This window comes from Mobula hypostoma, chromosome 9, assembly GCF_963921235.1.
Source record: "Mobula hypostoma chromosome 9, sMobHyp1.1, whole genome shotgun sequence".
Lineage (NCBI taxonomy): Eukaryota > Metazoa > Chordata > Chondrichthyes > Myliobatiformes > Myliobatidae > Mobula > Mobula hypostoma.
The window spans coordinates 64,904,410-64,926,582 of NC_086105.1; the positions used below are offsets into that span (position 1 = coordinate 64,904,410).

Here is a 22,173-nt window from a genome sequence, read left to right on the forward strand (position 1 = left end):
TGCTCTTGCTGTGGTCTGACTCAGGGACACGGGGATTGGAAGCATGCAAGAAGCAGATGTTTGGCCTTGGTCAGAGAGCTGGTATTATCTCAAGTCTCATGAGGGAAGATTAAAGAAAATGTATAAAAGTGGAAACAGACAATGGTGCAATAAAGCAGGCTGGTTTTACTGAGTAACTGCCCACTGGTTGTCTGAGGGTGGGGCAAAATTTCCTGCCTCAGGGTGTGTTTGTTGAATCTCTGAACAATTCAATCCCTGAGTTTTTTGGGGGGACATCAAACAGGAACAGGTCCTTCAGCCCACAATATTGTACTGAACTAATTAAACTATAGTAACAAAACTTTTCTTTAAACTAATCCCCTCTGCCTAAACAGTGACCTTATCCCTCCATTCTCTGCATATTCATGTGCACACCTAAGAGTTTTCTTAACCACCTCTATCGTACCTGCCTCCACCAGCCCTGGCAATGCACTCCAGACGCCCACCATTCTACATATAGGAAACTTGCCCCACACATCTCCTGGGAACTTATCCCTCTCACCTTAAGTGCATATCTAGTATTAGACAATGCCACCCGAAGGGAGAAAGATTCCTGATGTCTACTTTACCCCTCATTAAATCTTATAAATTTCTCTAAGGTCTCTCTTCAGCTTTTGTCACTCCAGAGAAAACAACGCAAGTTGTCCAACCTCTCCTTGTGGATAACCCCCTCTTATCCAGGCAGCATCCTGGTGAACCTCTTCTACACCCTCTCCAAAGCCTCCTCATCCTTCTGAAAATGGGGTGATCAGAACTGAATGCAAAGCTCCAGAGGTGTTCTTAGCTCAGTTGTATACAGCTGCTCTGTAAATGTTTGACTATTTAGCAAAACTCGGGTAAGCCTGCGGTAAAGGCAGACTTGTTTAGAGTGGATACAAATCATTCATCACTGTGCGGGGTGGAGTTAATTTTCCTGACGGGTGGTTCCAGTAGTGGTGGGGGTAAGGATGATCAGAATTTCAGAGAGTTCAGGAGAGGGGATGGGAAAGGTCAGGGGCCGAAGTTCTTCCTCCCACTCTTATTTCCCACGGGGTTCAGTCTTGGTGGAGAACTCATCAACAAACAACATGATCAGTAAAAGAGAATTTCAATGCGTTGAAGAACAAAATGATACATGAAGGGATCTGTCGTCTTCCTGATGCAGTGTCAGTTTCAGTCTAATAGAGACGAGTGTGGTGCGCAAGATGGAGAAAGGCTCCCAGACTCTCTGGGCTCACTCTGGAAATGCCTCACCTCACTGCCTGTTGCCAGGGCAGGGCAGTTGTGTGACATCACAGAGAGGTAGACATCCCTTTGTGAGCTCACGGGGGGCGGGGGGGGGGGGGTGCCCAGGCTGTGAGGGAGGCTTGTGAGGGGGAGGGAGGGGAATTAGATAGTAGTCCCAACATCTGTTCCTCCCCTTAAAACATTGTCTGAACCTGACCTTTGTTTCTCGACTGCATCCCCCACCCCCTCCCTGTGTTGCCCACTCCACTCAGCATGGGACAAGCATTCTGTCTTCTCCCTCCTCCCATCAGGCAGGAGATGCAAAATTCTGACAATGCACACTATCAGGCTCAACGACAGGCATTGCCCTGCTGTTATCAGACCATTGAATGGCCCCCAGTATGATAAGACAGACTTGACTTCACAAGGTTCAGACACTGCTGGGGATACTTCTGGTCTACCTGGCGAGGCTTCTCCCGGTCTATCACTCGTGCCCTCCTGCAACTCAGACCCCTCTGTCCCTTGGCTGAGCCCTGCTTCATCCCTTTCAGGGTCCCGCTGAAACCCAGTCTGTCCACAGGTAGCCCCCCGATTTCTCCTGACGGCGTGAGAAGGATTAGGAATCTCTTCCTCGATCAGTGGGAAGTTAGCAAAAGGCAGCATATACCACACCCCCCAGTTCCTCACCCTCTGAGTCAGTATCCCATTCAGGGGTGGGGGCCAGTCTAATCTCTCCTGCTGTTGATCCTTCAGTCACCCCGCGATGCCGCAGAGTCCTCTTACTAGGTGTAGGCTCCAGGTCAACCCGCACCTCTTGTCCCAGAGGCAGAAGGTGGTTCCGATAGAGAATCTTGACAGACCTATTCCCATCCTCTGGTTTCACCCGGAAAACTGGTAGGTTTGGCATCTGACTCTCCACTACATAGGGAGCAGCAGCCCAGCGGTCAGCCCACTTATACTTCCCAGGTAGCCCCAAGTTCCTTATGAGGACTCGGTCTCCCGACATGAATTGGGAGAACCTAAACTTTTGATCATACCTTCTCTCATTTCCTTGATTTTGCTTGGGAGCCGTGATCTCCGCTAATTCATAAGCCCTTTTCAGCTCTCTCTTCATATCAGACACATACTTCAGATAAATCTTCGGTGGTAGGTCTTCCTCACCAGTCCCAAAACAAAGGTCAATGGGCAACCTTGCCTGGCACCCAAACATCAGATCACATGGCGAGTACCCGGTAGCTTCATTTCGTGTACAGTTGCAGCAGTGGATCAGATGTCCAATATGTTGACTCCACTTGTTCTTGTTGATTTTCAAGGTTCCGAGCATGTCTAGCAAGGTCCAATTAAACTTCTCGGGCTGGTGATCGCCCGGTGGGTGATAAGGCATAGTACTCGACTTCTCAACACCAAGCATGCTCAGTAACTTATGGATGAGTCTACTCTCAAAATCCCGTCCTTGATCATTATGTATCCACCTGGGAATGCTATAACAAATGAAATACTTTCCCATAACACTTCAGCCACTGTGGACGCCCTCTGATCCTTGGTAGGGAAGGCTGTGCATATCTGGTGTAGTGATCCGTGATGACTAAGACATTTTGGCCATGTTGTTGGCATATGGCTCTGTTGACAGGAAATCCATACACACCAGGTCAAGGGGCCCCACACTCTGCAAGTGGGACAATGGAGCAGCCCTCGTAGGCAGCGTCTCCCTCCGTGTGCATTGAATGGACGACTTGCAGTATTCTTCAACCTCCAGCTTCATTTCGGGCCAGTAAAACTGATCTCTGAGCAATCCATATGTCTTTTCAACCCCAAAATATCCTGTGGCATCCATTTTCACCGAGGTCAGGATATAAGTTAGGGGGTTGTTGTCCGTTCTCACCTCAAACTTGGCCCCGTAAAGATAGTCACTCAACTTATCCACCACAGCCCATTTCAACACCAGAAACTCCAACTTGTGTGTGGGATAGTTTTTCTCAGAGGGTGACAGACTCTGGCTGACAAATGCAACAGGTCTCAACCCGATGCCCTGATCCTGATACAGGACAACACCTAAGCCCTCTCTGTTGGCATCCATAAGCAGTACACGTGGCAAACAGGGGTCCACAAAAGCTAGCACAGGCGCCTGGGTCAGCATCTCCTTCACATGAAAGGCCTCTTCACATTTTGCATCCCACCTCGGTCCAAAAGGCTCCAAAGGGCTAAGATACACTTTAGCCTCCTCTCCTTTTGTCCTCCTCCCTTTCTTCCCCAAGGGAAGGTAACCACACAGAAGCTGATTTAAAGAGTGATCCACTTTTGCGTAGCCCTTCATGAACCTCTGATAGTAACCACAGACCCAAGGAACGAGAGTAAAGCGTTCACAGTTTGGGGACTTGGCCATGTGGTCAATGTCTCTGTCTTAGACTTCTCCATCCTGTGAGACTATGTGCCCAACATAGCTGACAGATGTCTTGCAGAACTGGCACGTATCCAGGGAAAGTTTTAACCCTTCAGCTCTCAGGCAGCCCAGCACCTTCAGTAGCCTTGCTTCATGTTCCTCCAAGGTGGACCCAAACACTATGAGGTCATCCAGATACATCAACACTTCAAGCAAGTTCATATCCCCCACCGTCTTCTCCATGACCCTGTGGAAAGTGGCAGTGGCTCCCGATATACTCTGGGGCATCCTTTCGAACTGGAAGAATCCCAGAGGACATATAAATGCTGTCTTCTCTTTGTCAGCCTCCCTCATGGGGATCTGGTAATATCCACTCCTCAGGTCCAGCACACTGAACCACTTTGCACCACTCAGACAGGCCAGCGCATCTTCGATCCTCAGGACCCTATACTGGTCAGGGACGGTAGGCCTGTTCAGAGTCCTGTAGTCCACACACATGCGTACCTTCTCATTCTTCTTCCTAGCCACTACTATTGGGGACGCATAGGGGCTTCAGGATTCGGTGATGATCCTAGCTTCCCTCAACTTACACAAATGCTGCTGAAAATCTCCCACCTCTGTAGGAGCCAGTCTCGGTGACTGTCTCTAAGCAGGGTGTCCTCAGTCACCCGGATAGTGTGACAAGTGCTCTTGGAACAACCCACCTCAAACTCATCAGTGGAAAAGACATCTTCCAGCTTCAACATCTTCTCTACCAACCTCCTCTTCCAATCCACAGGTACTGGGGAGTCCCCAAAATTGAATGACTCAGCTGTCAACTTTCTCCCTTTTTCAGATAGTTTCATCCTGGCTTGTCTCACAGGGACACTAGATGTTATCGTCACTGGGAAGAGATGCACCAGGGGCACCCCCAATTGAAGGTGACCTCCCACTTCGTAGTGATCCTGACAATCACTGCCATCCTGTTCGCCTGTCCAACCGAGGGCTTCTGCAGCTCGGGCCTCACCAGTACCCCAACAGGCATGCCCGACTCTCCCTCATGGTCTTCCGGAGCATCTACTAAGAGGGAGGTTCCCCAGGCCATAACACGATTGGCTTGGACTGGGTGAACCACACAATCCCTCATTCAAACTCATTAACCGGCCCAATGCAATCATGCACTTCCTCAAAAGCAGCTCGAAACACCGGGTAAAGGAACAAGGTTCTCAGGAAGCTCTCTCCAGCGTTCTCCTTGCAGGCTCCCATGAGCCTCCTCACCAGGGGAGTGCTGGTTCCCACAAGAATTGAAACGCTGCCCTTCTCAACGGGGTCTGGACAAACTAGCACTAATGTACCATGGGCCTCAGCCGCTCCCACATCAGCCTCTGAAAACTCCAGCATCACTGACAAATAACAATCATATAGATGAACCCCTGCACTAAGACCCCAGATCTCTAGTACACTGAGTGACGTCAATGGTAAATGCGTCAGATACCACTTGCAAAACGAAGGGTGCAGCAGAGTGACCTGTGACCCTGTGTCAAATATGGTTCTAGCATAAATACCCTCTATCTGTAATGATACGCTGGAGCTTGGCCCCACTAAGCCTTCAGGAACAGGGTATTTTGCTTTAGGGTGTTCCTTGATATATTGCTGGGAATGTGTCCCCACCGATACACCAGGCCATCTTCTCACTGTTTTCCCAATGACTCTCTCTGCTTAGGTACCCGGGGGCTCACTCTCCGAAGGGTTTCCCGTCGTTCACACTCCTGCCTGAAGAGTCCCTCTTCACCACGGTTATAACAGACAAAACCAGCCGCTCCCCTTCTCACGTAACACCGGCTGCTAGCAGCCCTCCACGTAGTCTGTCCCTTAGAGGATCCACCTCCCTATCAGCTCCATCGTATAGAGGGCCACATCCGCTGATAACCACCGGGACACCTCAGTTCTCAACTCTACCACAATCTCCTCTACTACTCCCCGGGGGAGGCTATCCGTGGTCACTTCACTGCAGGGGACCACTACCGCGGACCGTACCTGCTGACAGAGGCCTCCCGCGCCTCTGACGCGTTCTCCTCCTCTCATACTTCTCTGATCAGCTCAACAAACAAGGGAGGGGGGTCGTGTCTCACAAGACAGTTGGAGACCCCAAGTGATCAGATTCTGGGACTGGGCGCCTTTTGCTATTTGGTCCATCCTGAACTGATCCACCTCAGCCATCTGAATGGCCCCTCTGCACCGCAAACAATCTAGCTGCCACTCTAGCTGAAAGATGTAGGCGGAAAGCTTCTCCCCCTTCGTTCCCGAGAATAGGCAGAGCCTACGATAGCTGTGACTTTGAACCTGGGCATTTTCACATTTATTTGTCAGGGAGGTAAGGATGATACTAATACAGAATTCTCACACTTCACTGGGTGATGGAGACTCATTAGACATCCCAAATCAGACTACCCCTTCCCCTGGCTCCGCAGAAACGAGAGCAACCTGTCTTGGAAGTCTCCACCCCCAGCTATGGGAGACTCAACTTGCAATTCGGCCCGCTCCCCTACACTCTCCTCCTCCTGGGAAAGTGTGGACAGTCCACAGCCCCCCTCTCCTGGAGCCCCGATAGCACCAGGCAGTTCTACTGCCATTACGTCACCGCCAGTCTCAACTAAAACAAAGTCTGTGTCCGCCATTTTATCAAATTTCCATCCCACAATCGTAACTTTGCCTACAGTTTTAACAGTACTTAAAGGTCAAATTAACAATTCATCCAGAATACGAATATCCACCCCATTCAACATGGACGTATTCGTTACTGGTAACCCCGTGGATGCACACCACTGCTCCACCCCAGCAGCATCCATACTAGCACAGACTTAAACACACAACCCACTGGTTCAATTCTCAGGGCAATCACACAGCATCCGATGATATCGATCCCGGACAAGCCCCACAATTGTAACCCTCAGGTTCGGCCGGTGGCATTAGTCTAGCGAAGACAATCTCTGGCCCTGCCAAACGTGTGGAATTAAAGGTGCAAAACCTCTTGTTTGTGTGGATAATGTGTGATCGGTTCCCCATTAGAAGTCAGTACCATGAAATAATGTGTACCATGTGAGCAGAATTATCTGCAGCTTAATGTGAAAAAGACTAAGGAGCTGGTGGTAGACCTGAGGAGAGCTCAGGTACCGGTGACCCCTGTTTCCATCCAGGGGGTCAGTGTGGACATGGTGGAGGATTACAAATACCTGGGGATACAAATTAACAGTAAACTGGACTGGTCAAAGAACACCGAGGCTGTCTACAAGAAGGGTCAGAGCCGTCTCTATTTCCTGAGGAGACTGAGGTCCTTTAACATCTGCCGGACGATGCTGAGGATGTTCTACGAGTCTGTGGTGGCCAGTGCTATCATGTTTGCTGTTGTATGCTGGGGCAGCAGGCTGAGGGTAGCAGACACCAACAGAACCAACAAACTCATTCGTAAGGCCAGTGATGTTGTGGGGATGGAACTGGACTCTCTGACGGTGGTGTCTGAAAAGAGGATGCTGTCTAAGTTGCATGCCATCTTGGTCAATGTCTCCCGTCCACTACATAATGTACTGGGTGGGCACAGGAGTACATTCAGCCAGAGACTCATTCCACTGAGATGTAACACAAAGCGTCATAGGAAGTCATTCCTGCCTGTGGCCATCAAACTTTACAACTCCTCCCTTGGAGGGTCAGACACCCTGAGCCAATAGGCTGGTCCTGGACTTATTTCATAATTTACTGGCATAATTTACATATTACTATTTAACTATTTATGCTTCTATTACTATTTATTATTCATGGTGCAACTGTAATGAAAACCAATTTCCCCCGGGATCAATAAAGTATGACTATGACTATAACTATGACTAACAGACAGTACACCATATGCAATTAAACAATTTAGCTTTATATTTCTTAATTTGCCTAAAGAAAACAAAAAGAAAAGGGCCCATTTTAATGAAACAGTCCAATGCGCACACGTTGGAGCTCACTGTTTCCCTTCCATTGGTCTTCCATCGATTTCCCCGGGCTTCATCGACTCCCGGCCCCTCTCCAAGTCCACTCTGTCCTGCTGGCTATGACCTCTCCTTTCAGGCATCTTCTCTCTTCATCTCTCGCCGAACAAGAGACCCAGATCACCTCGTTCTCGGGCACACAACAAGAAAAAAACACTCCCTTCATTGGACTTTGCTCATTCCAAAGCCTCCATTATCTCTAGCCATAACCCAAACACTGCTGCTACAGAAAAGCCATTACATTAGCAGTGACACCTTTCCCAGGAAGTTACAAAAGTAAAAAATGAGCCCTTTCATTTGTAGCAGAAGTGATGGATGCAGGTTTAATTTCAGCATTTAAGAGCTGTCTGGAAAAGTACATGGATGGGAGAGGTTTGGAGGCCAATGGTACAGGTGCAGGTTGATGGGATTAGGCAGAATGACAATATGGCACAGACTAGATGGGCTGAAGGGCCTGTTTCTGTGCTGTAGTTCTGTATGTCATGAAATTTGTCATTTTGCCGCAGCAGTAGTGTAATACATACAAATATAATAAAAATTACAATGAAAGTACAAACTATAATAAATTCCAATATGAAATGTATATGAAAATAAATAAGTAGTGTAAAGAAATAGTGAGGTCATGTTTATGAACCGTTCAGAAATCTGACGGTGGAAGGAAAGAAGCTGTTCCTAAAATGTTAACTGTGTGTCTTTAGGCTTCTGCACCTCCTCTTCGACGGTAGTAATGAGAAGAAGGCATGTCCTGGGTGGTGGGGGTCCTTAATGATGGATACCACCTTTTTGAGGCATTGCCTTTTGAAGATGTCCTGGATGCTGGCAAGAATTTTCAGACTGAGGCCTTGAGAGCAAGAGGAGACCAGCCTTGAAAGGAGACAAGAATGTAGAAGCTGCTGCAAGTTGGACAGCAAAGTGTGGCCCATTGCACTGTTTTTAACACAGACAGTTTAACCTGAACCTTTCTTGTCCCTGGGCCCGCTGACAGCTAAACAATGGGTCACTGGGACTACAGCAGAGTTACTCGACGTTGATTGCCTGAAGTTTTAAAAATAAGTCAGAGCTTTGAGCTGCATCATGAACCATGTGGTGCCTCTCAGTAAATCAGTCTGAAGCCCTTTCCCACCTAGATAATACCCCATTAGTTTCTGCCTTTTGTAAATCAACCCCATTGTCATGACAACGCTTAAGGAGCAAACTGAGTTTACAAGTATATCTAAAAATAACACAACAAAGAGATGCTTCGTTGTGCATTTGTCACTTTGGACAGGTTGCTGCTTTATGTTAAGCCTGTGGATGAAAGAGGATGTAGAACTGATTTGATATTTCCTTGTACGCAGCCTAATCCTCAGGGATTTGAACACCACCCCCCCATCCTCCCCACAGCCTTCCTCCCTAAATCCAGCGGCTGTTTGTTATTGTTCTTGGATTGGTACCCAGGAAGCAGTGATGGCTGCAAAGCCCACACCTTCCCAGAAATCCACCTATCCCTGCTTTCAATTGGGCCCCATCAACGTCAAATTAGCACAACTGACAAGCAAACAAAAGGCTCTGTTTTACTTTAATTCCAGGAAGAATTTTTTAACAAAACTGGGACATTTTAAGTACAGCTTCTCCACCGTCATCACATTTCTGAACATTCCAGAGCCCACAAATGTTAATTGGTATTCCTTTTTCACACATTTTATTTATTTATGTAACTTACAGTATTTTTTTAATGTCTTGCACCGTACTGCTGCCACAAAACAAATTACACGACATATTGTCAGTGATAATAAACCTGATATTATTTCTGAGCAGACAGGATTGTTCAGCATTTATACCGTTTGTTCCCTGTTGATTCAGAATTAGAATTAGAATCAGGTTAATTATCACTGACATAGCTTGAAATTTGTTGTTTTGCACTAGTGGTACATTGCAATACATAAACCATTACTATCTTGCAATAAGTAATATATAAAAAATTAAATAAGTTCAAAGTTCAAAGTAAAGTTATTATTGAAGTACATCCATGTTACCATATACAACCCTAGGACACATTTTCTTTGAGGCATTCACAGTAGATACAGAGAAATACAATAGAATCAGCGAAAAACTACACACAAAGATGGCAAGCAACCGATGTGCAAAAAGCAAGAAACTGTGCAAATGCAAAAAGAAAAACAAACAAGCAAACAAACAAATAAATAAACACAAGAAATTCTGCAGATGCTGGAAATCCAAAGCAACACACACAAAATGCTGGAGGAACTCAGCAGGTCAGGCAGCATCTATGGAAATGAATAAACTGTCGATGTTTCGGGCTGTGACTTTTTTCAGGACTCTGAATAAACAATGAGTAAAATTGAGAGCATGCGTTGGAGAGTACTTGGGCACATGGGTTGTGGCATCAGTATAGAGGTGGGTGAAGTGCAAAAGATGAACAAAGTAGTAAGGTAGTTTTCATGGGTTCATGGGCTGTTCAAAATCTGATGGTAGAGGGGAAAACGCTCTTCCTAGAATGTTGAGTGTGGTTCTTTTGGCTCCTATGCCTCCTCTCTGATGGTAGTAATGAGAAGAGTGTGTGTCTTGGATGGTGAGAGTCTTTAATGGTGGATGTCGCTTTCTTGAGACATTACCTATTGAAGAGGTCCTCGATGCTGAACTAGTGCCCATGATGGAGCTGGCTGAGCTTACAATGTTCTCCAGCTTTATTTGATCCTGTGCTGTGGTCCCTCATGCCAGAGGGCAATGCAACCAGTTAGGATGGTCTCCACAGTACATCTGTAGAAGTTTGCTGGTCTTTAGTGACTTGCTTCATGGGTTTGCAGGACAGAAAGGTCCATCTCTTTTTGGTCGCCACACTTTAGGAAGGAGTTGACATACGGACAATCCGACCTGTGCCATTCCCTCTCTCATATACATCCATGGAATCTTTGAGTCCCTCACACAAGTCCATTAAATCCCTTTTGGCTCTTTTTGCCATTACTCTCCATCTTTAGGATCTGATCTGGTTTCACCTTCCCGTCTTATCACCCTAACTCTTAACTTCCCAACATAACAGAGATCCAACAGTCTTCAGTATACCTTTACCGCTTCCACATATAACCCCCCAACTTCTCACTTCACCCCCCCACCACCCACCTTCCCCATCACCTGTCACCTGTCCAATCATACCCCTCCCCCTCCCCTCCCCTCCCCCACCTTCTTTTCCTGCCCTCTTTCCCCTTCCCATCCAATCCAGATGAAGGTTCTCAGTCCGAAATGTCGACGGTTTATTCCTCTGAACAGATGCTGCCTGACCTGCTGGGTTCCTTCAGCATTTTGTGTGTGTTGCTCTGGATTTCCGGCATCTACAGGAAGTCCAGTGTTCAATATGTGTTTTTGTCCAGAGGTCTGTGGCCCGATGTACATGATCCTGGGCCAGGGTCTGGAGGTTAGAGGCTGAATGTCTGTGAGTCTGAGGGACTGGAGCCAAGGACCAGAGGCCTGGATGTGTCTTGTCCTGGGGTTAGAGGCCTGTCTGTTTGAGGGGTGGGTGGATATTATGGCAGGTCTTGCTGCCACACACACAAAATGCTGGAAGAACCCATCAGGATAGGCAGCGTTTATGGAAAAGAGTAAACAGTCGACGTTTTGGGCCTGGCCTGCTGAGTTCATCCAGCATGTGGTGTGTGTTGCTTGGATTTCCAGCATCTGCATATTTTCTTGCCTTTGTTTTGTTGTTGTTCTTTATTTTGTTGTTGTTGTTTTGCTGCTACTGCCTGTGATGTTTGCTGAACATGGTGGACATGCTACAGTGGCACCAGAGTGTGCGGTGACACTTGCAGGCTGCCCCCAGCACGTCCTTGGGTTGTTAATGCAAACAACACATTTCACTCTACATTTCAATATACATGTGATAAATAAATCCGAATCGGAATCTGAATCTATAATACTATCAACACACTTATTCTGATTTGGCCTCAATCTCTCTGGATAGAGAATTCCAAAACATATACCACCCTCTGAGTAAAGAAATTCCTTCTCAGCTCAGTCTTAAGTGGCCAAAATACTAATTTTGAAACTTAGAATAAACTAAATTTCCTCACCAGGAATCTTCCTCCAGATCTTTCACCCTACCAAGCCTCCCAGAACTGTGAGCAATTTTGGGCCCTGTATTGAACTAGATATTTACTTGGGAGGATCTCATTGAAACCTATCAAAAATGGAAAGGCCTAGATAGAGTGGACATGGAGAGGATGTTTCCTATAGTGGGGGAGTCTTGGACCAGAGGGCACAGCCTTAGAATGCAAAGACATCCCTTCAGAACAGAGATGAGGTGGAATTTCTTTAGTTAGAGGGTGTTGAATCTGTGGAATTCATTGCCACAGACACAGTGGAGGCCAAGTCAGTTAATATATTTAAAGCAGAGGTTGATAGATTCTTAATTAGTAGGGATGTTAAAGGTTATGGAGAGAAGGCAAGACAATGGGCTAGAGACGGATAATAAAATCAACCGATAGTGGCGGAAAAGGATCAATGGTATAATTCTGCTTCTATGTCTTATGGTCTTGCTTAGCAAGTGAGGTGATGAGGCAGTGAGGTTTGATTTGGTGTCAGGAGTACCGGTGGGAGGGTGGGGTGATGAGGAGGTGAGTGGAGGTGAGGTGTGATTTGGTGTCAGGAGTACCGGGGGGAGGGTGGGGCGATGAGGAGGTGAGTGGAGATGAGGTCTGATTTGGTGTCAGAAGCACGAGTGGGTTATCTGAGGACCAGTTAGGACAAGGACAAATGAAGCCAGTTGTTTCACTGTTGGGACGTCCCGTCCCTCTGTCCGATTTCCATCACTGGGGTCAAAGGCAATTCGTGTATACTTCATCCCCTGAGGTTTACAGCCTGTGACTGCTCCGTGTTTTCCCTTCTGAGAGGGAGAACAAGGAATATAAAAACAAGGATGTACTGCTGAGGGTTTGTAAGCTAGAATCAGAATCAGAAGAATCTGGTTTATTACGGTATGTCATGAAATTTATGGAAATAAACAAACAGTCACTGTTTTCCAGAAATTTTCTTCACCCTTCCTATCCAGTCCTGATGAAGGGTCTTAGCCTGATGCATCGACTGTTTATTCCCCTCCACAGATGCTGCCTGACCTGCTGAGTTCTTCCAGCATTTTGTGTTTGTTGCTCTGGATTTCCAGCATCTGCAGAATTTCTTGTATCGTGAAATTTGTAGTTTCGTGGCACCATTATAGTGCAGTACACAGAAAAATCCATAAATTACAGCAAGAAATATATATAATAAAAAATTAAATAGCAGTGCAAAAGAGAGCAACAATAGTGAGATAATGTTCATGGGTTTATTGCCCATTCAGAAATCTGACGGCAGAGGGGTTGAAGCTGTTCCTAAAAGTTGAGTGTGTATCTTCAGGCTTTTGGATCTCTGTCCTGATGGCAATAATAAGAAGAGGGCATATCCTGGATAATGGAGGTCCTTAACGATGGATGCTGCCTTTTTGAGGCATCGCCTTTCGAAGATGTTCTTGCTGCTGGGGAGGCTGGTACCCATGATGGAGCTGACTAAGTTTGCGACACTCTGCAGCCTTTTCCGATCCTGTGCGGTGGCTCCGCCGTACCAGGCGGTGATATAACCAGTTGGATTGATCTCCATGGTCAGACTGCATTTGGCACAGTAGCGTAGCGGTTAACATAATGCTACTCGAGCGCCAGCGACCCTGTCTCGATTCCGCTGCTGCCTGTGGAGTTTGTATGTTCTCCCGGTGACTGCATGGGTTTCCACTGGGCGTGCCGGATCCACTGGGCGTGCCGGATCCACTGGGCGTGCCGGATTCAGCCCGCAAAGACGTCCAGGTTAGTAAGTTGTGGCACCAGCAGTATGACAACACTTGCGGGATGCCCAGCACAAATCTGATTTGATTTGATTTCACGCAAACGAGACATTTCACTGAACGTCTCAATATTTCATTGTACATGTGACTTATAAAGCTACCCTTTAAAATATTGTGAGCAACTTTCCTCAAAGTTCAAAGTAAATTTATTATCAAAGTACGGTATGTTTATGGTACTTTGAGATTCACTCTATTGTTGGCATTTACAAGGGAAAAAAATAGAATTTATGAAAAACTATATATAAACTGAGAAAGACACAGCCATCCAATATGCAAAAGAGGATGAATTGTTTAAATAAAAAAATAACACTGAGAAAATGTTGTAAAGAGTCCTTGAAAGTGAGACTGTAGGTCATAGAATTAGTTCAGAGTTGTGGTGTGTGAAGCTATCCACGCCAGTTCAAGAGCCTGATGGTTGGAGGGTATAATTTCTGTCCAACAGTTGTAGCAGGAAGAGGGTATAGCCTGGACGGTGGGGGTGTGGGATGATGGTGCTGCTTTCCATGTGAGTGCATTCAATGGGGGCCCCATATCTAAGGAAGGATTTGCGGGCCCTGGAGAGAGTCCAGAGCAGGTTCACAAGAATGATCGCGGGAGTCAAAATCTTAACCTATAAGGAATGTTTGATATCTCTGGGCCTGTACTTGATGGAGTTCCGAAGGATGAGGGGGATCTCATTGAAACCTACTGAATGCTGAAAGACCTGAGAAGAGTGAACGTGGAGAGGATGTCGGAAAGTGCAGGATCTGAGGACACAACCTCAGAATAACGGGATCTCCCATTAGGTTTGAGAGGAGGAAGAATTTCTTCAGCCAGAGGGTAGTGAATCTGAGGAATTCATTGTCACAGACAGCAGCAGAGGCCAAGTCATGGGTGTATTTAAGGCAGAGATTGATCGCTTGTTGAATGGTAAATGGGAGCAGCCAGGATTGAAAGGCAGTGGAGACTCAATGGGCTGAATGGCCTTATTCTGCTGCCATATCTTATGGTCATGTCTGTTTCAGTATGGTCACATTTCCTTCTGGTAGTACATGCTCAACCTGTTTAAATCCTCACCTGATGGTATAGGTACAAGTGGCTTAATACTCAATGCCTTCCTCTCATGTCAGAGTTGTGTGGCTGATCTGATCTGATCTGAGAAAAAACTACCTCAAAGCATTCTATCTCAGAAAAACACTCAGAGCATTCAATATAGAAGGAGTTAGACCACAGAACATTACAGCACAGCACAGGTTCTTCAGCCCACGATGTTGTGCTGACCTTTTAACTACTCTAAGATCAATCTAACCCTCCCCTCCTACATAGCCCTCCACGTTTCTCTCATCCATGTGCCTATCTAAGAGTCTTTTAAATGTCCCTGATGTATCTGCCTCTACCATCACTTCTTGCAGTATGTTCCACTCACCTGCCACTCTGTGTAAAAAAACCTACCTCTGTCATCCCCTCGTATAGTTTCCTCCAATCTCCTTAAAATGATAACCCCTCGTTTCAAGCCCTTCCACCCTGTCTCTGTCTATACTATAAGGCCATAAGACACAGGAGCACAATTAGGTCATTTGTGTCTAATCAAATCAGACCCAAATTGAGTCTTTATTGTCCCTCTCAACCCCATTTTCTGCTGCCTTCTCCCCATAACTTTTGATGCCCTTACTAATCAAGAACCTATCAACCTTTGCTTTAAGTGTGCCATGACTTGGCCTCTACACCCACCTGTGGTAATGACTTCCACAGATTTACCATCCTTTGACTAAAGAAATTTCTTCTCATCTCTGTTTTAAAGAGATGTCCTTCTATCCTGAAGCTATGCCCTCTGGTTCGAGATTCCCCCACTATTGCAAACATCCTATATACTCGATCTACATCTCTTATCACCTTGTACACTCTATCAAGTCACCTTTCATCCTCTTTCACTTAAAAAGAAAACAAGTTCACTCAACCTGTCCCCAATAAGACATGCTGTCTAATTCAGGCAGAATCCTGGTAAATCTCCTCTGCACCCTCTCTATAGCTTCCACCCCCTTCCTGTAATGAGGCAACCACAACTAAACACAATATTCCAAGAGTGCTGAAAGCACTCTCCACTTTGTCAGCCTTACCGGCAGCTCTTGCAAGTGTAGATGGGGGCAGAGCATTGGAGAAAGGCTGATAGAATGGGACTGATGAAAGACTAGCACAGGTTGGTAGATTTAATGTCCTCTCATGCCATATGATACCAATGCTCTTTTTAACTTCCTACAGCATATTAGCAGGTTATTCACCCCATCCCGTCTTTGCAGCTCCCATCAACCCCATTCCCCTGATGTAAACAAAGCATTCCTTACAGGAGTCGTTTTAAAATACTGAGCCTGTGCTCTCTGACTAAAAACACGTGCAACGTGGCATTTATAACGAGGAGAAAGCAATCTGTGTGACCTCCATTGGAGCTGGTTTTTACCCAGGCACTTGGTGTATGCTTCAGCCAGAATTTTGGGATCTTCCCCGTAAATCTGCAGGTGAGTCAGGGAACTTTCAAGGCTTGCCCAGGTCAACTTCCTGAGAAAAATAAGTTCCGTCTCCAAGGCACCAACTCAACCAGCCTGGCACCCTTCCCATCATTCTCCACACAGGCACAGTCTCCATCTCAGAATTAGCTTTCCATATGGTTGTACACAGTTGGAACTGCATTTATCAGCTTCTCACTGTGACATCCTCTGGCAACTGTGTCTCTTCCTATCTGCAGTGCTTACTAATAGCATGACAACTCTGTACTGAGTTTTTCATTTCTCCTCTTTAAAGCAGGAGAAAAATTAAAGATCCGTTTGGTCCATTGGAATTTAATTGCAATAGCCTCTTATATTAATTATTTACTGAAAGAATGTGGACATTGGTGGCACTATGAATATTGATTGTCCATCACTAATAGTCCTTAAAGTGGCAAGTGAAATCGTAACCACAAGAGATTCTGCAGATGCTGGAAATCCAGAGCAATACACACAAAATGCTGAAGGAACTCAGCAGGTCAGGCAGCATCTATGGAAATGAATAAACAGTCATTTCAGACTGAGGTCCTTCATCAGGACAATTAAATCATGGCAATTAAAGTTGCCCTCTTTGTTGGATCTGGAGTTAGGAGTAGCAGGAGTTTTAGGTCCCAGACCAGCAGGTTCAGGAACAGTTATTACCCTACAACCATCAGGCTCCTGAGTAGGCCAGGATTGAAAGGCGGAGCAGACTCAATGGGCCAAATGAGTCTTGAACCAGCGTGGATAACTTCACTCACACAACTCTGAACCTAATGACTCACTTTCAACATACACTTAGTGGCCACTTTCTGGGTACACCTTCACACCTGCTCATTAATGCAAATATCTAATCAGCCAATCACATGGCAGCAACTCAATGCAGGCATAGTCAAGAGGTTCAATTGTTGTCGAGATCAAACATTAGAAAGAACTGTGATGTAAATAATCTTGAGTGTGGAATGATTGTTGGTGCCAGACAGAGTGGTTTGAGTATCTCAGAGACTGCCGATCTCCTGGGATTTTCATGCACAAGAGTCTCTAGAGTTTACAGAGAAAGAAGCGAGAAACAAAAAAACACCCACTGAGTGGCTGTTTTGTGGGTGAAGAGACCATGTTAATGAGAGAGGTCAGAGGAGAATGGCCAGATTGGTTCAAGTTGATAGGAGGGTGACAGTAACTCAAGTAAGGTTAGTGTGATGTTATTACAGCTTGGAGCGTTCCAGGGTTCAGAGTTCAATCTTGGCACCATTCTGTAAGGAGTCTCTGTACATCCTCCCTGTGGAATGTGTGGGTTTTCCCTGGGTGCTCTGGTTTCCTCTCACAGTCTAAAGACATACCGGGTTGGTTCATTGTCCCGTGATTAGGTTAGGGTTAACTGGATTTGTTGGCGGTATGTCTTAAAGGGCCAGCAGGGGCTACTCTGCGCTGTATCACTAAATAAAAATAAAATAAAATAACCATGCTGTACTACAGTGATGTGCAAAAGAGCGTCTCTGAATACACAACACATTGCACCTTGAAGTGGATGGGTTCCAGGAGCAGAAAAGTACACTGGGTTCATTGGGTGAACCTAGTTAGGTGGTCACTGAGTGTACAGGGTAGATTAGTTCTGATGGCAAAACCCCCGCCAATGAACTAGTTGGGTTTTAATCATTATTATGAGGTGGTGATTGATAATTTGCTTTATTATCATCACACGCACCTCAGTACAGTGGATTTCTTAAATTTTCCTTCCCATCCATACATCAAATCAGTGCAGTGAGGTAGTACAAGCGGAAACAATAACAGAATGCAGAATGAAGGGTTACATTACAGAGGAAGTGCAGTGCGGGCAGACAATGAGGTAAAGGGGCCATTACAAGGTAGATTGTGAAGTCAAGAGTCCATCTTATCGTATGTCCGTCTATACTTCTGGCTGCCTCAGGAAAGCAGCCAGCATAATCAAAGACCCCAGCTACCCTAGACATTCCCTCTTCCCCCCTCCCATCAGGCAGAATATACAAAAGCATGAAGGTACCTACCGCTGGGCCCAAGGACAGCTTCTGTCCTGCTGTTACCAGACTTTTGTATGAGTAACTGGACGCTTAACCTTGTCATGACCTTGCAACTCAAGTGTAGCTGTTGCACTTTATTCCGCATTGCTGCTGTTATCGTTCAACCTCAATGACAAGATACAGTGAAAAGCTTGTCTTGCATCCTGGTCATACTACACACCTCCACTTCCCACCTCCTTCTTTATCTGGCTTCTTCCCCCTCTCCTACCAGTCCTGATGAAGGGTGGAAGTCTCCACTGTTTATTCCTCTCCATAGACGCTGCCTGGCTTTCTGAGTTCCTCCACCATTTTGTGTGTGTTGCTCAAGATTTCCAGCATCAGCAAAATCTCTTGTGTTTGTGCCAAGTTAAACTAATCCCTTCTGTCCGCACATGATCCGTATCCCTCCGTTCCCTGCATGCCCATGGGTCTGTCTACAAGCCTCTGAAATGCCACGATCATATCTGCCTCTAACATTACCCCTGCTAGTATAATTCAGACACCCACCACTTTCTGCGTAAAGCAAAATTGACCCGCTCATCTCCTTTCACTTTTTCCCCTCTCACCTTGAGGCTATTTCTGCGCTGGGGAAGAAGATTCTCTTGATGCAACTCATTATTTTGTCATTTTTTTAAAATCTGGTCTCCCCTCAGATTGAAGTTAATTGGTCGAAGGATTCAAGAAAAGTATTTCACCAACATGCAGTGGGGGTCTGGAAGTTGCTCCCTGTGAGGTTAATAGAGGCAGATCTCCCTCCATTTTTATGCAACACTCTGAGGAGTTTTTGCACTATTTATTTATTTTGTAATTTAAAACAATTTTATGGCTTCGCACTGTACTGCTGCTGTGAAACTACAAATTTCATCATATAACACGATAATAAACCTGATCCCAATTCTGATCTAATTCAGATTCAATCGGAGACTCATAATTGGCTGGATTATGGATTCACTTCCGGGAAATGGAATTAACCTAAATATCTGTTTAGAGATCACAAAGTCATTAAATCGCCTTGGCGTGTATGATCTCTGTGATCATTTATAGATCACAAAGTCAGTAAATTGCCTTGGTGTGCATGATCTCTGTGATCATTTATACAGTAGATCACAAAGTCTGCCAAATCGCCTTGGCGTGTATGATCTCTGTGATCATTTATAGATCACAAAGTCAGTAAATTGCCTTGGTGTGCATGATCTCTGTGATCATTTATACAGTAGATCACAAAGTCTGCCAAATCACCTTGGTGTGCATGATCACTGTGATCACTTATAGATCACAAAGTCTGCCAAATCACCTTGGTGTGTATGATCTCTGTGAGTACTTATAGATCACAAAGTCCAGTAAATCGTCTTGATGTTTGTGATCTCTCTGATCACCTATAGATCACAAAGTCTGGTTGGTGTGTGTGATCTCTCTGATGCAACACTGATGAATATTGATTTCACTTCTTACTAAAAGGTTCTTGCTTGTTTATCCTGTGATATTATATCCACATGGTTATCATGGATTGTCTTACCTGTTGCTGTTGTTATTATTATTATTATTATTGTTATTATTATTAACAAGTGATTTTGCTAATTTTTTTAATGTATTCATTTACGGGATGTGGGCATTGCCAGCTATGCCAGCATTTATTGCCCATCCCTAGTTGCCCTTGAGAAGGTGGTGATGAGCTGCCTTCTTGAACCGTTGTAGTCCCTGAGGTGTAGGTGCACCCACAGTGCTGTTAAAGGGAGGGAATTCCATGCTGGAAATCCAGAGCAACACACACAAAATGCTGGAGGAACTCAGCAGGCATCTATGGAAATAAATAGACAGCCGATGTTTTGGGCCAAGACCTTTCATCAGGACTGGAAAGGAAAGGGGAAGACACCAGAATAATAAGGTGGGGGGAAGAGGATGGAGGACTAGCTAGAAGGTGATGGGTGAAGCCAGGTGGCTGGGGAAAGGTAAAAGGCTGGAGAAGAACAAATCTGATAGAAGTGAAGAGTGGAGCATAGGAGAAAAGGAAGGAGGAGAACTAGGGGAAGGTGATAGACAGGTGAGGAGAAGAGATAAGAGGCCAGAGTGGGGAATAGAAGAAGCAGGAAGTGGAAGATGAAAAAAATTACCAGAAGTAAAATCAATATTCAGGCCATCATGGAATATGAGGTGTTTCTCCTTCATCGTGAGAGTGGCCTTATCATGGCAAAAGAGGAGGCCATGGACAAACATGTCAGAACAGGAATGTAGATAGGAATTAAAGTGATTGGCCACAGGGAAATTCCACCTTTGGCGGACAGAGCAGAGGTGATTGACAGGGCAGTCCCCCAATTTACGCTGGGATTCATCAATGTAGAGGAGGGCATATTGGAGGCTCTGGATACAATAGACAACCCTAACAGATTTGAAGGTGGAGTGTTGCCTTACCTGGAAGACTGTTTTGGGCCCTGAATGGAGGTGAGGGAGAAGGTGAATCGGCAGGTGCAGTATTTCTGTTGCTTGCAGGGATATGTGCCAGGAGGGAGACAATTGGGAGGATGAATGGATTGGAGAATCATGGGGGAGTGATCCCTGCAGAAAGAGGAGTACAGGGGGAGGTGAAGATATGTTTGGTGGTCGGATTCTGTTGAAGATGGCAGACAGTTTGGAGAATGATGTGTCAGATATAGAGGCTTATAGGCTGGTAGATGAGGACAAGAGAAGCTCTATCCCTATAAAGGTAGCTGGAAGATGGGGTGAATGCAGATGTCTAGGAAATGGAAGAAATGCATTTCTTCCATGCAACACCAATGGTGGAGGAAGGGAAACTCCACTCTTTGAAGAAGGAGAACATCTCTGTTGTACTGGAAAGGAAAGCCTCATTCTGGGATCCCTTTCCCTCTTCTTCTATTCCCCACTTTGGCCACTTACCTCTTCACCTCACCAGCCCACCACCTCCCCCTGGGTCCACTCCTCCTTCCCTTTCTCCTATTGTCCACTCTCCTCTCTGATCAGATTTCTCCTTCTCCAGCCCCTTAACTTTCCCACCCACCTGGCTTCACCCATCACCTTCTAACTGGTCCTCCTTCCCCACCACCACCTTTTTTATTCTTGCATCTCCCCCCTTCCTTTCCAGTCCTGATGAAGGGTCTTGGCCCAAAATGTCAACTGTTTGTTCCTCTCCATGGATGCTGCCTGACCTGCTGAGTTCCTCCCGTATTGTGTGTGTGTTACTGACTGGAGGGAGGTTGGTTTGCAGGATAGACTGGACTGCATTCACAACACTTTGCAGTTTCAGACCGAGCAGTTGCCATACCAAGCAGTGACATATCTGGGATGTTTTCTGTGGTGCATCTGCAGTATAAAAGCTGGTGTAAGTTATCTCACGCATGCCAAGTGTCCTTAGCCTCCTGAGGAGAGTTGCCGTTGAGGTTCCTTGGCAATCAAGATCTGTTGTGTTCTTCCAGCAGTTTGCACTTTGGCTCCAAACTCCAATATTTGTGGTGTCTTGCTGTGTCAAACTTCATGTTTGAGTCTTAACAGTCTATTGGTGGGAGATTCCCCAAAGATTCATCATCTTCTGGGTGAAGAAACTTCTCCTCTACCTAATTCTTCACCACTCGCACAAACCCTTGTTCTATGCACAAATATTTGAAATTTGTTTTCTTGTTTTTGATAGGCTAGAGTCAGCAGAAGATAGAAGTGCTGAAGACATCACCGTAAGTTGACTACTGATTTTTATTATGTTTGCAAGCTTTCCAAAAGAATATAGCTTAGATTGAGGGAGAATATCTGACTAGAATATAAAAGCAAGGAGTAAAGCTGATGCTTTATAAGGCTTTGGTCAGACCGCACTTGGAGTATTGTGAGCAGTTTTGGGCATCTTATCTAAGAAAAGATGTGCTAACATTGGAAAGGGTCCAGAGAAAGTTCACAATAATGATTATGGGAATGATAGGGTTAACATACGAGGAGCTTTTGATGGCTCTGGGCCTGTACTCACTGGAGTTTAGAAGAATGAAGAGGATCTCATTGAAACATATTGAATATTGAAAGGACAATATAGACAGGATGTGGAGAGGATGTTCCCTATAGTGGGGGAGTCTCGGACCAGAGGGCACAGCCTTAGAATAGAAGGACATCTATTTAGAACAGAGATGAGGAGAAATTTATTTAGCCA

At 45.7% G+C, this 22,173-nt stretch overlaps 1 protein-coding gene across 2 annotated transcripts in view; it reads left to right on the forward strand.

Annotated features, from left to right (window-relative positions):
- Positions 1-22,173, forward strand: part of LOC134351775 (synaptotagmin-A) — a 676,813-nt gene that overhangs the window by 308,511 nt on the left and 346,129 nt on the right. For both annotated transcript variants that reach the window (XM_063058418.1, XM_063058423.1), the window contains exon 2: positions 21,673-21,712. The gene's annotated coding sequence lies outside the window, so the exon portion shown is untranslated. The remainder of the gene's footprint in view (positions 1-21,672; positions 21,713-22,173) is intronic.